This window comes from Sander lucioperca, chromosome 23, assembly GCF_008315115.2.
Source record: "Sander lucioperca isolate FBNREF2018 chromosome 23, SLUC_FBN_1.2, whole genome shotgun sequence".
Lineage (NCBI taxonomy): Eukaryota > Metazoa > Chordata > Actinopteri > Perciformes > Percidae > Sander > Sander lucioperca.
Genome location: NC_050195.1, coordinates 12,263,851 through 12,274,733, shown reverse-complemented (window position 1 = coordinate 12,274,733; position 10,883 = coordinate 12,263,851). Strand labels below are relative to the sequence as shown.

At 38.0% G+C, this 10,883-nt stretch overlaps 1 long non-coding RNA gene across 1 annotated transcript; it reads left to right on the top strand.

Moving 5' to 3' along the window:
* The first annotated feature begins 2,563 nt into the window (after positions 1-2,563).
* LOC118494387 lies at positions 2,564-5,318 on the top strand. Its single transcript, XR_004896521.1, has 3 exons — positions 2,564-2,644; positions 3,508-3,600; positions 5,229-5,318. It is a non-coding gene; the product is annotated as an uncharacterized LOC118494387 (long non-coding RNA).
* The last annotated feature ends 5,565 nt before the right edge of the window (positions 5,319-10,883 follow it).

The following is a 10,883-nucleotide window of genomic DNA, read 5'->3' as shown; positions in this document are numbered from 1 at the left end:
TTGCATGTATATACATAAAAAAGGCAGTGAGCCTCCACTATATCCTTGCTCTGACCCTTGACTATCGATCGATAAACTTAATTTCCTCATCTTGATTGCCTACTTACAAAAAAACTAGGGGGAAATGGTCTAATGACTTATTTTTATTTTTTTTTGGCCATTTTGATATGCAAATTAGAAGGTCAAAAACTAAAAATTTCGCTTGGGTACCATTTGTTTTGGACTCAGCACCCTTGAAATATGTAAGTTAGGCCGGTTCCCGACTTGTACCCATAAATGCTCCTCACTTCTTATAGAAGGCCTTTTTTCTGAAATCCGTCTAGACTATAGAGCGATATTGAATAAGATGTCGTACCGACTGTAATAGGAGAAATTGTAGGCGAATTTCTAATCAAATGTGCCATCGGTTCTATTGATAAAGTAAAAAGTAAAGGAGAGAGAGGATCCCCCTGTCGTGTGCCCTGTCCAATTTCAAACAACTCTGACATGCCACCCCCCACACATACACGGGCTGAAGGATTAGTATACAGCGTTTGAATCATATTGATAAATTTACTTAAATTATTTCATGACCCTCCAAAGATATGGCCATTCCAAACGGTCAAACACCTTTTTGGCATCTAGGAATAATAGACCGCAGTCAGGTGGGATTTTACGTGATGCACTCAATACGTGTAATAGCTGGCGAAGATTATCGGAGGCCAAACGTCCCGCTCGATGGTGTTTTTTGCCCCCAACTGCTCCTTCCATGCAGCACTGCAACCGCTGCCTTCAAGGCACCTAACCCTAACCTTAACCCTAACCCTAACCCTAACCATAACCAGTGCCTAATCCTAAGGAGCCGTTGGGGGCAAAAATCACCGATAAACAAACGTCCCTTCATGATCTGGTCTAATTATTTTCACTATTACACTCAAAAAATAGACTTGGGCATGTTTGATTAGCAAGTTAGGAGTTTGCTTAAATTACATGAATGAATGGTGTTTACCTTCATTAAATGATTCATTCTTGTCTGTAAAACGTGATTAAAAGAAAAATCTGATGAATTATCATACAGATCAATGCAATGAGAAGCGGATTAATCAAAACAACGACCGTTTGCTCCACGCCCTTGACCGGCGATACTCCCGAATTTGAAAAGAACCTTAATGGCGGCTCGATCGGAGTATACAATCTCGTATTTTACGAAAATAGTTAACCGAAACGTGTTTCTGAAAACATTTTAAGCGAGAAATAGGCCATACAGTTGCTGAATCTGTCTTCATTTCAGATCGACAAAGGTCAGTTTGAAAGATTTTCGTCAGATTTTGAGAGGCGGCGAGCCGAGCTGGCCGCTACTCATTTGCACAACATTGGTTGGATTCATCTGATTCAACTACACGAGAATGAGCGGGCGACTGGACGCCCCGCTTCCCGCGACGCTACCAGAATGCTCTGCACGGCTGCTCCCATAGAAGTGAATGGGAAGCTGGGACTTGACGCTGACGTTGGACAGGACACACAGCTTTAACAGGAATGACTAGCTACAGCTGCATTGTTTCCCATCCTCCATCCACGTAAGTAATACATACAGTATATTTAAACATGAATTTATTTAATTTAACTTGGTGAGTGATAATAGTCTCTCAGTGCAAGTTTTCTCTTGGCCTAGCTAATGTTACAATATAATGTGTATCACTCTTTCTCAGCGTTAGCTAGTTAACGTTAGCTAAACTGCGCCTTGCTAGGTTTCAATAATTTACACCCCGGGTACATTATTTATCGTAAAAGTTTTTTTTTGCTCCATGTAAAAAGAAATGGCGATAAATAAATAAAACGTACAACCAAGTTTGTAAGTTGCTCTGCAATTAGACACGGTGTGCGGGGCGGGAGGGGAGAGTGCCAGCAACTAGTCGTAGCCACAGTGAAATGTATTTTGAACATGGCTTTGAGCGGTTAACGTTAGGCTTAAGTGACCATAACTTTTAATGCCAGGATAAGCTCAATCTATGGCGCAAGGCTGTAAATTATAAATATGTAGCTTCAAAATTAATTACATGTGATTTTTCTGCCTCTAACCTAAGATTAGATCATAAGTATGATTGTTTCCTTGTTATTACATTTCCACTGGTCAGTCGTGGAATTCATTTGTCCATTCTTAAAATGATTGATTTCATTATCTCTATTTGGGTTAATATAATATTGCTTTTTTCTTAAAATCTCAGACTATACTGAATGATATTACACTATTCCTTCCCTCTATTTTGAATATTTTTTGTAAAATTGAAAATTCTATTGTATTGTTATACTGTACACTTAACAGTATATTTTTTTACCGTCATTTCTGTTTTTATTCTTTATATGTTAAGTGAGTGTTGTACTTTGAGAGCAAAGATTACCGGAGTCAAAAATATGTTCCTCTGCATTAAGTTGAGTAACGTCTGTTATACTACTGACTAACTACTGATACTGAAATGCCTATTTGAAACATAAATATTGCTTTTGTTTTCAACATTTAAGTGTTTATCTTTTTGTAACCAAAATTTTGTCCGAAATGTATTTATTTCAATTATTTTATTTCACCTTTTATTTCTACAGGCAAGTAATTTAGAACAAGTTCTGTCCCCATGCTCTGAGACGTGTCTGTACCTCATGAAATACATTGGTAAGTTAATAAAATCACATTGTTTATCTGGTGCCATATGTACACACATCAACATTGGAGGATTAGTGATTTATCTGAAATGCAGTGTTTAATTATTGTTGCAAACTGAAATCACTTTCATTCTATTGGGTGTGAGTCTTTATAAGTATATTTGGTCTTATATATAGCTTCCTTGTTAGCTGATTTTCTCCAGTTTTGTCTGTTCAACTTTCGTGTTTTGCTGTTAATACAAACTCATTATTAGTTAAAAATAAAGTCCTTTGCATTTCAATGGAAACAATCATACTCCTGATTATAGCTTGGAAGATGTGTTACATTCAAGTGCTGAACTGTATTTGGAGAAATATAGTACACACAACACGTAGGAAGTTTGTAAGTATTTCTCCCCCACAATCAACCCATTCATGTACCCATCACGCATAAACTCAGATATCTTAATAGTTTGGTTGTAGTGGTGTCCTAATGTGATTTTTTTTAAAACTTTTTTATTCTTGGTATTGTTGGTGTTTTAATGCTGTGAAATTGTGTTTTACAGTTGTAAAACCTTGTGTTGGTGTTTGTATACTACAGTTAGGTTTTCCTTTGGACAAAGATGTTAATCTCTCTCCTGCTGAGGGAGGGACATAGGAACATTAGCTTATAGCCTACTCTGGTACTGCTAAGGACCGCTGTATTGTACCTGTCAAATAGATTACCATTACAAGGCACAGTTTGTCATAATAGTGACTTTTTATTGTTGCATATCGCACACCTTTTTTATGTGCGATTTCAGGTTTCCGCAGTGAGCCATCATATGAGACGGAGGATCATTCTGGGTGAAGATGAAGGATATTGCCTAAAGGAGTTTTCTTTTTTCCCCTCAGGATGACGCAATTCATACGAGACGAGCATGTGTCCTCAAGTCCTTGAGCATCTACTTGAACGAAGACCACGAGAAACTTGCGAAGGATTATATGGTGAGTTACGTACGTTTGGCAAAGAAACTGTAAACCAGTTGGAAAGAGCACATATTTACTTGCTTGTAGGGATGTAACGATGCATCATGAATCATTTAAAAATCAATTTAAATGTGTTAAGATTACAACCGGTTGAGATATCTATCTATCTATCTATCGATCGCGTGCGCGATGCAACAGCCTAGGGCTGGACTCTTAGGCCGGTTACACACTGGATGCAGCGCGCAAGCGTGTCAGCTGCGTGGCGTGTCCGTTTTTATATTTCGGCTCCCATGGTAACAGGGTAGAGCTTATACACTGCCTGCGTGACATGCACGAGCCGCGCCTGAGACGCGTGAATGCTAGAAATAGAACCAACGCCTAGTTTTCACGCCTCACATAAGTGTGTTGGAAGCGTTTCCAGGCAAAATAGAATAGGAAAATATGCTTATATGTCATTTTGACACAAATACATATTAATTAATGACATGTTGATGTTTGAAAGTCTCTAGGTTTTGATATTAATGCAGACATAAATGTAATTTAAAAAAAAAATCGTTTTTCTAATATTGCACCTGTCAATACAGAACGAAATATTCTGTAGCCTATTTTGCAGTCAGTACTGCCGACATTGTCTTTGCTGTAATCAGATCAGTATATATTTATGTTTAACATGGTATTTCATTTTATCAATGGGAAACATACATGTGTACAGACAAGGCTAGCAGCAGCAGTGCCGCGTCAGACACGTTTCTGGTGTGTAAAGACAAAAAAATCCATGCAGCTGACACACAACATAAATGCCACGTTCACGCGACGCAGCCAGTGTGTAGCCGCCCTTAATATTAGTTAACATACAGCAGGTAACCTTAGCTTGCTTAAACACGGTTAAATGCTGACAGCTAAATGGTCTTTTCTGTTGCTGTATTTCCCTGGAAAGGATTCCAACACCGGGACGTATAAAAGTCTGCGGCTAAAGAGACAGAGGAGACTTGCTGTGCTTTCCAACACCATAGCCAGAGTTGGATAAGGGACTTAGTGTAGCATTTGGGTCCTGCTCCGTAAGCTTGTGTTGCGTTCAATATTATTATGAAATATCCTTCTGTTTCTTCTATTTGTCATTAAAAAAGCAAATGCGTGGTTAAAAATTGTTATAAGTTAATTTTAAATAAATCATTTAAATGTAACCATGTGGCCTTAGCAATAAACAGGCCTTTCTTTAATCTTTATTTTAATTTTTTTATTTAAGATAAAATAGTATTTCAGTTGCACATTTGGAAAGAGGACACATCTCTTGTTTTGCACAATTTATATAAAAGGTCATTTCATTCTGTTAAAAAAATCGTGAGGTATTGTGAACTTTAAATCGTCAATTCATGAGTTGAGTGTATTGTTACATCCCTACTTGGTGTGATAAATTCAGAGGAGAAATTCATGGTGATAAATTTGAGGTATTTAAGGTGCAGCGTGTAAAAGGAATTTGCGTTTTTTCAGAACAGACTTGGTATAAATGAATTATAATATTAAATGTGTTTTATTAGTGTGTATGTAAGTTTGGACTGACCATTTTAATCTATGTGCAGAGCTGAAATGAAATGACGTCATAGCTTCAAGCACACATAAAACATTTTACCTATTATATCCCACAGAACACAGACCTCGAGGCCAGTGCTTCCATGGAGCAAACTGTGATGGGCGTGTATGTCATACTGAAGGAGGGTGCGGAGCCTGAAGATAACCGAAGGTATGGAGGTCCTCAGTGAGCTAGGAAACATTGGGGACTCCTGTGCTTTGTTATCTGGACTAATATCCTGTCTGAACCTGAGTTACCCAGCAGACCTGAAATGCACTTTTGAAGTGATGCAGAAGATTCTCATGAGCCTGGATGGGCAGACAATTCCTAAAAAGCAAGCTCATGGAGTCAATTTGCTCAAAGTAGAAGTCTACTATGCAAATGTGTTTGTACTTTTCCAGAAGAAGCTGTTAAGTTTAGAGATGTTCCGATACAATTTTTTCCTTGCCAATACCAAGTACCAATCCCATACCAGTGTGTGTTACATTTTATTATGTTTTAACAGCTGTACTATCCCTGTACTGGATGTGATAGTATTGCTATCATTGTTGTATGTGACTCAGGATAAACTTTTTGTGATCATACACAAACAATAAATGCCATAGAACGTTTGTATCTAGTTTGACAGTGAGTGTAACAGAAGAAGAAAATTTAAATTACTTTAAAGTAGATTTTCTTTCTTGGCTAAATTACGTATTGGATCGGTGCATAAACTCCAGTACTTGCCAATACCAGCATTTTAGGCACTATTCCGATACTGATATCAGAACATCTTGTTATGTTATCTGGTAAATTGTTCAGTAGCTAATTGCTACAATTGGTTACGTGTGTAATGCAGGCAAAATGTTTTATAAAGCCCGATGTTGCATAAATAAAAATGTAAAATGGATTTGCATGTTGTCCTTTTGTATGCATGTTTGGTCATATACAATACATTCTTGTCCTAAGAATGAAAACAACACTAATTAAACCAGCAAGATTGACATCAGTTGATTCAACAACACTGACATTACTATAACTGACAAAACCTATATGAGTTGATATGTCAAGGTGGAATTTTGTTCTACTGAAGTATTTGACCAATGTAGAATAAACTCAAATTGATTTAACTAAATTAACTAAGAACAAACATATATACTCAACAAGATGTAAATTAGTTGAATGCAAATACTAATATTATGTTTAACCAACACATGTATGCTGTGTTCAAATAACATGATGGTTAGTTGACTTAACTTGGTTTGTTTAGATGGAATATAGGTGGCATGATTAAATCATGTTCATCCAATGAATTATTTTTTTGAGTGTACTTTCTCGAGTCTACTGGTCAGAACCTTGGAGAATATCTTGAGATCAGCATTTATCAAAGATATTGGGCGGTGACTGGCACACTCTAAGGGGTCCTTACCAGATTTAGGAATAACTGTAATCAAGGCCGTATTCAGGTCCCTATGAAAAGCCCCCTGTTCAATTGCGTAATTCAGCGTGTCTAAACAAACTGGTCCAAGTAATATCCCAGAGTGCAAAGTAAAGCTCAATTCGTATGCCGTCTATCCCTGGCATTTTGCCTTTGTTTGTGGCTTTAACTGCTTTAAGTAACTCCTCCAATGTAATGGCAGAGTCTAAAGCATCTGTGTCTTCTGCTGACAATGTAGTATAGCACTTGTGTTTGGTTATATGGATCGCATATTCCGCCCTACTAAAGCTAGTTTTCTTTTGTTGAGGTGTAATTTCTTTTCAACTCATTTTCCAAAAACTTAATTTCCTCTTCTAACTTGGAAATATTTTGCTATTTTTATGTAGGTGAGAGTTGAACCATATAGCAATATTTCGTATGAAACCCAAACCACAGTCACATCTGAGACACTGTCCCTATTGAAATTTATAAATTTCTCTAACTTTGGTCTCAGCTGTGTCAGGAATTCCTCATTTTTTAAAAGGGAAGTGTTAAACCTCCATCTAGTAAACTTATTCTTGATTTTCCCATAATTAAAAAGGTAGACAGAATTGGATTATGATCGGATAAATGTCTGGGCAGAAACTCTACTGAATGTACTAAAGATAACAGCCCAGATGATACAAGAATGTAATCTATTCGTGAAAAGGTTTTATGCCTTGAGGAGAAAAAAGTATAGTCTTTAGCCGATGTATTATGCACCCTCCATACATCAATTAAATTCAAGTCCTCTATGAATAAGTTAAGTGCTTTGGAGGTAGATCCCTGAGTGTTTGATACCACTGTAAGAGACTTATCAAGATTGTTTTTTATAACCACATTCATGCCTGACCCCACAAATAGTTGATAATCGTTCAGCTTTAATAATTGCGAGGTAACTGAGGGAAAAAAATCTGCTTCAAATACAGTTGTAGCATATTTGTCAGAGCCAGTTCTTTCAACTAAAAGATTAATACCTTGTTCCATTAACATCAGAACTCTTTTTGTGCGAGTACCGTCAGCCGCTGCCACAACTGGCTTGATTTATTTAAATATTGAGCTATTACATTGAAAATCTTTTAGAAAACAGGACCCTATCGTTTATGTAGCCTACTCCGTAACAACAGACTACCTGAACGCCTTTTTCTCATCTCGCGTTCCACTCTCCACACTGCTGTCTTCAAACAAAAAGTCACGTCCTGAGATCGATAATGTTGTCAGACACTTTTAGTAACAATCTGAGCCTGTCAGTGCCAAAAAAGTTTTTTTTTACTTTTTACTTACACTTTTATTTGACAAAAAGCAAGGCTCCACAATTATTCCCCCATTAGTCTACATTGTAGCTCGGTTTGTGCCGGCTCGTCACTGCGATCTCGCTCAATACTGGACCAATTTCAAAGATAAATACTGAGCATGATGACAAGGAAAATCCCTCTTGATATACAGCTGAATGCTAGTGTCAGGTAAGGCAAGACAACGCAAGCAAGTTTATTTATAGAGCAGATTTCAGCAACAGGGCAATTCAAAGTGCTTTATACAAAACATTAAAGAGCAATTCAAAAAAATTCTAAACATTCAGTAAAGAGAATAGAAAATAAAAAGCTGAAATAGAACGTATAGAAGAAGTATAAAATGTATTTTAAGGCACAGGAAGCCAGTGTAAAGACTTCAGAACTGGAGTCTTGTGATCCACTTTCTTGGTGTTAGTGAGGACTCGAGCAGCAGCGTTCTGAATCAGCTGCAGCTGTCTGATTGATTTTTTAGGGAGACCTGTAAAGACACCGTTACAGTAGTTGAGTCTACTGAAGATAAAAGCATGGACAAGTTTTTCCAAATCCTGCTGAGACATAAATCTTTTAAACCTTGATATAGGATAGGGTGATAGTAGGCTGACTTTGTAACTGTCTTAATGTTGCCGTTGAAATTCACCTCTGAGTCCGTGGCTGTACAAAGATTAGGGTAGGGCAAGGTATGTGCAGGTTTGGACCCAAAATTCAGAACACCAGACAGGCAGGATGACTGAACAAAAAGAAAACTTTAATGTAAAAGTTGGTTCCAGAAAACAAAATAGACTTAACTAAACTGAATGAGCAGGCGGACAAAGGGAAAATCACAAAAACTAAACTGAGGATCAGAACCAGGATGGCATGATGGCATTTTAAAGCAACATCAATTAAATATCGTGCTGTCGGATTAGCTGTCCACTGTTTTGTCATGCTGTATTTAATGAAATCTGTCAGATGAGCACAACAGTGTTCATTACAACTTCCATATTTACTTTTAATTCAATTCACAACGTTGCATAATGTGACAACGTCATACGGCATACATTTTTTATTTTTTTTATTTAACACACACAGACACACACACACACAGAGGTCCATATGTTATTGTGAAAGCACTACAAATGTTTGTATGAAAAGAACTCTTCATCCGAACCTGTGGGTATGCTTAAAATAATCCACCGTCCACCCACCTGAATGAATTATTTTCTCTGATTTAGAGACATTTCACTCTCCCTCTATCAGTCCCTGTTGGCTAAATTGCCTTTTAAATAATGTATTGCACTGATTGTAAACGTTAACATACGCACTGTAATATTACTGCAGCAAATATCATGGGACATTAATGCAGCAAAACTAAAAACTGTAGTTATGAACTTGACAGAGGAAACAGAATTAAACCTTTAGATTCTGAATTATTTATATATATATATATATATATATTCTGCTCTTCCTCTGGGTAAGTGTGCACAGCATCTATCTTAATGGGGATGCACCTGTTTGGGCATCTCTACTATTTATGCAAAGTGTACCCACTCTTTCACTCTCTCTTTCTCTCTGTTTCACGCCTCTATTGTTTACATGTCACGGGTAAAAAAAAGTCATCTGCAAAGGATGCACCAGCGAGCCTCTTCGCTCCTCAAGATGCATTAGGGACGTCCTTCAAGACTGCGCACTGAGATCGATTTCCGGGTCACAAGTTGGAGGATCGTGGAGCGGAGGGGGTACAAAATCGGGAATTGGGATAGGTCAAAGGTAGTCTATATTGACGACGATTCATTTACGGGATTGGTCCTGTTCAGCCAGAAGATCAGCTGGATGTCCATCATTTTCGGCCGGAAGTCCCTCACCTTCCGCTTTCTTTCTAAGCCTTTTTTAACATCGAAGGCAGGGGACTACAGATGAAAAATACGTTGCACGACTAGAGCACGTTCCATCAAAACACGCTCCTTCCTGAGGTTATTTTGCAGAGGCACCGTTATTGTGTCCAGTGCTTATTGCTGCCCACGACGATTGGGATTGGTTTAAAGAAATGCCAATAAACCAGAGCTGTGGAGGCAGGTCTGGCAATCTGAGAATAGGCCAAAGAAGAGCAGGGTGATTAAACACATGTGGAACAAATAAGGACAGGGCAGACAGGAAGTAAAACAAGATATGACACGAGGTGAGTATATCAAAATAAAACAGGAAACACTAAACATGAATAAACGAATGAATGCAACAAGGAACAAAAACCCTCAACAACTCAGACAACTGATCACAGAACTAATATAGGCAACTAAAAAGATATAATGGAAGATAGTCTTCAAGTCTTCACAAAAGTCAAAGAGCCTCTGGATGCAGAGCCAGATTGACTGCTAGCAGGGACACATATTGAAGCACAACATTGACCACCTGTGAAAACCATAGGGACAATGATGACAATGAATGATCCCACACTGGTTTAGAATGACAGTGGCATCCATTATATCAGCAGCGACCAGTGTCTAACACATAGAGGCTTCATGTTTGATGACTGCTGGCACAATCAGCCAATATAACACCAGGTGGTAACAGAGTTTCCTGTAAGTGCCATATGTTTGTTATTGGATGGATGGGAGTGGTGTTCCTGATGTAAAGTATGTTATAAATATTCTTCTGTGTTCAAATATGACTAATCATCACTACCTGACTAACTAAGGTATTACCACCTGGGACAGCCAGCTGGCACAATCTTCCTCTTTATACCGGAGAACTTCTTAAAAAAACAAAACCATGCGCACACACACACACACACACACACACACACACACACACACACACACACACACATACTGATTGAGTAAGTAAAATAAAGGCTAAAGGGGTAAGAGGCACAACTAGCAGGATGTTTAGAAGAAGACTAAAATGCAGACAAACAGTAGAGGCAGAGTAAGTGTTTAAGGTGACTTTTAATGCAGGTGAAAGTAGGTGATCCAAGGCTGAAGATTAAAAAAGAACCTGGCAGAAGGCTGGCTGTGGGTGACGGCTGATG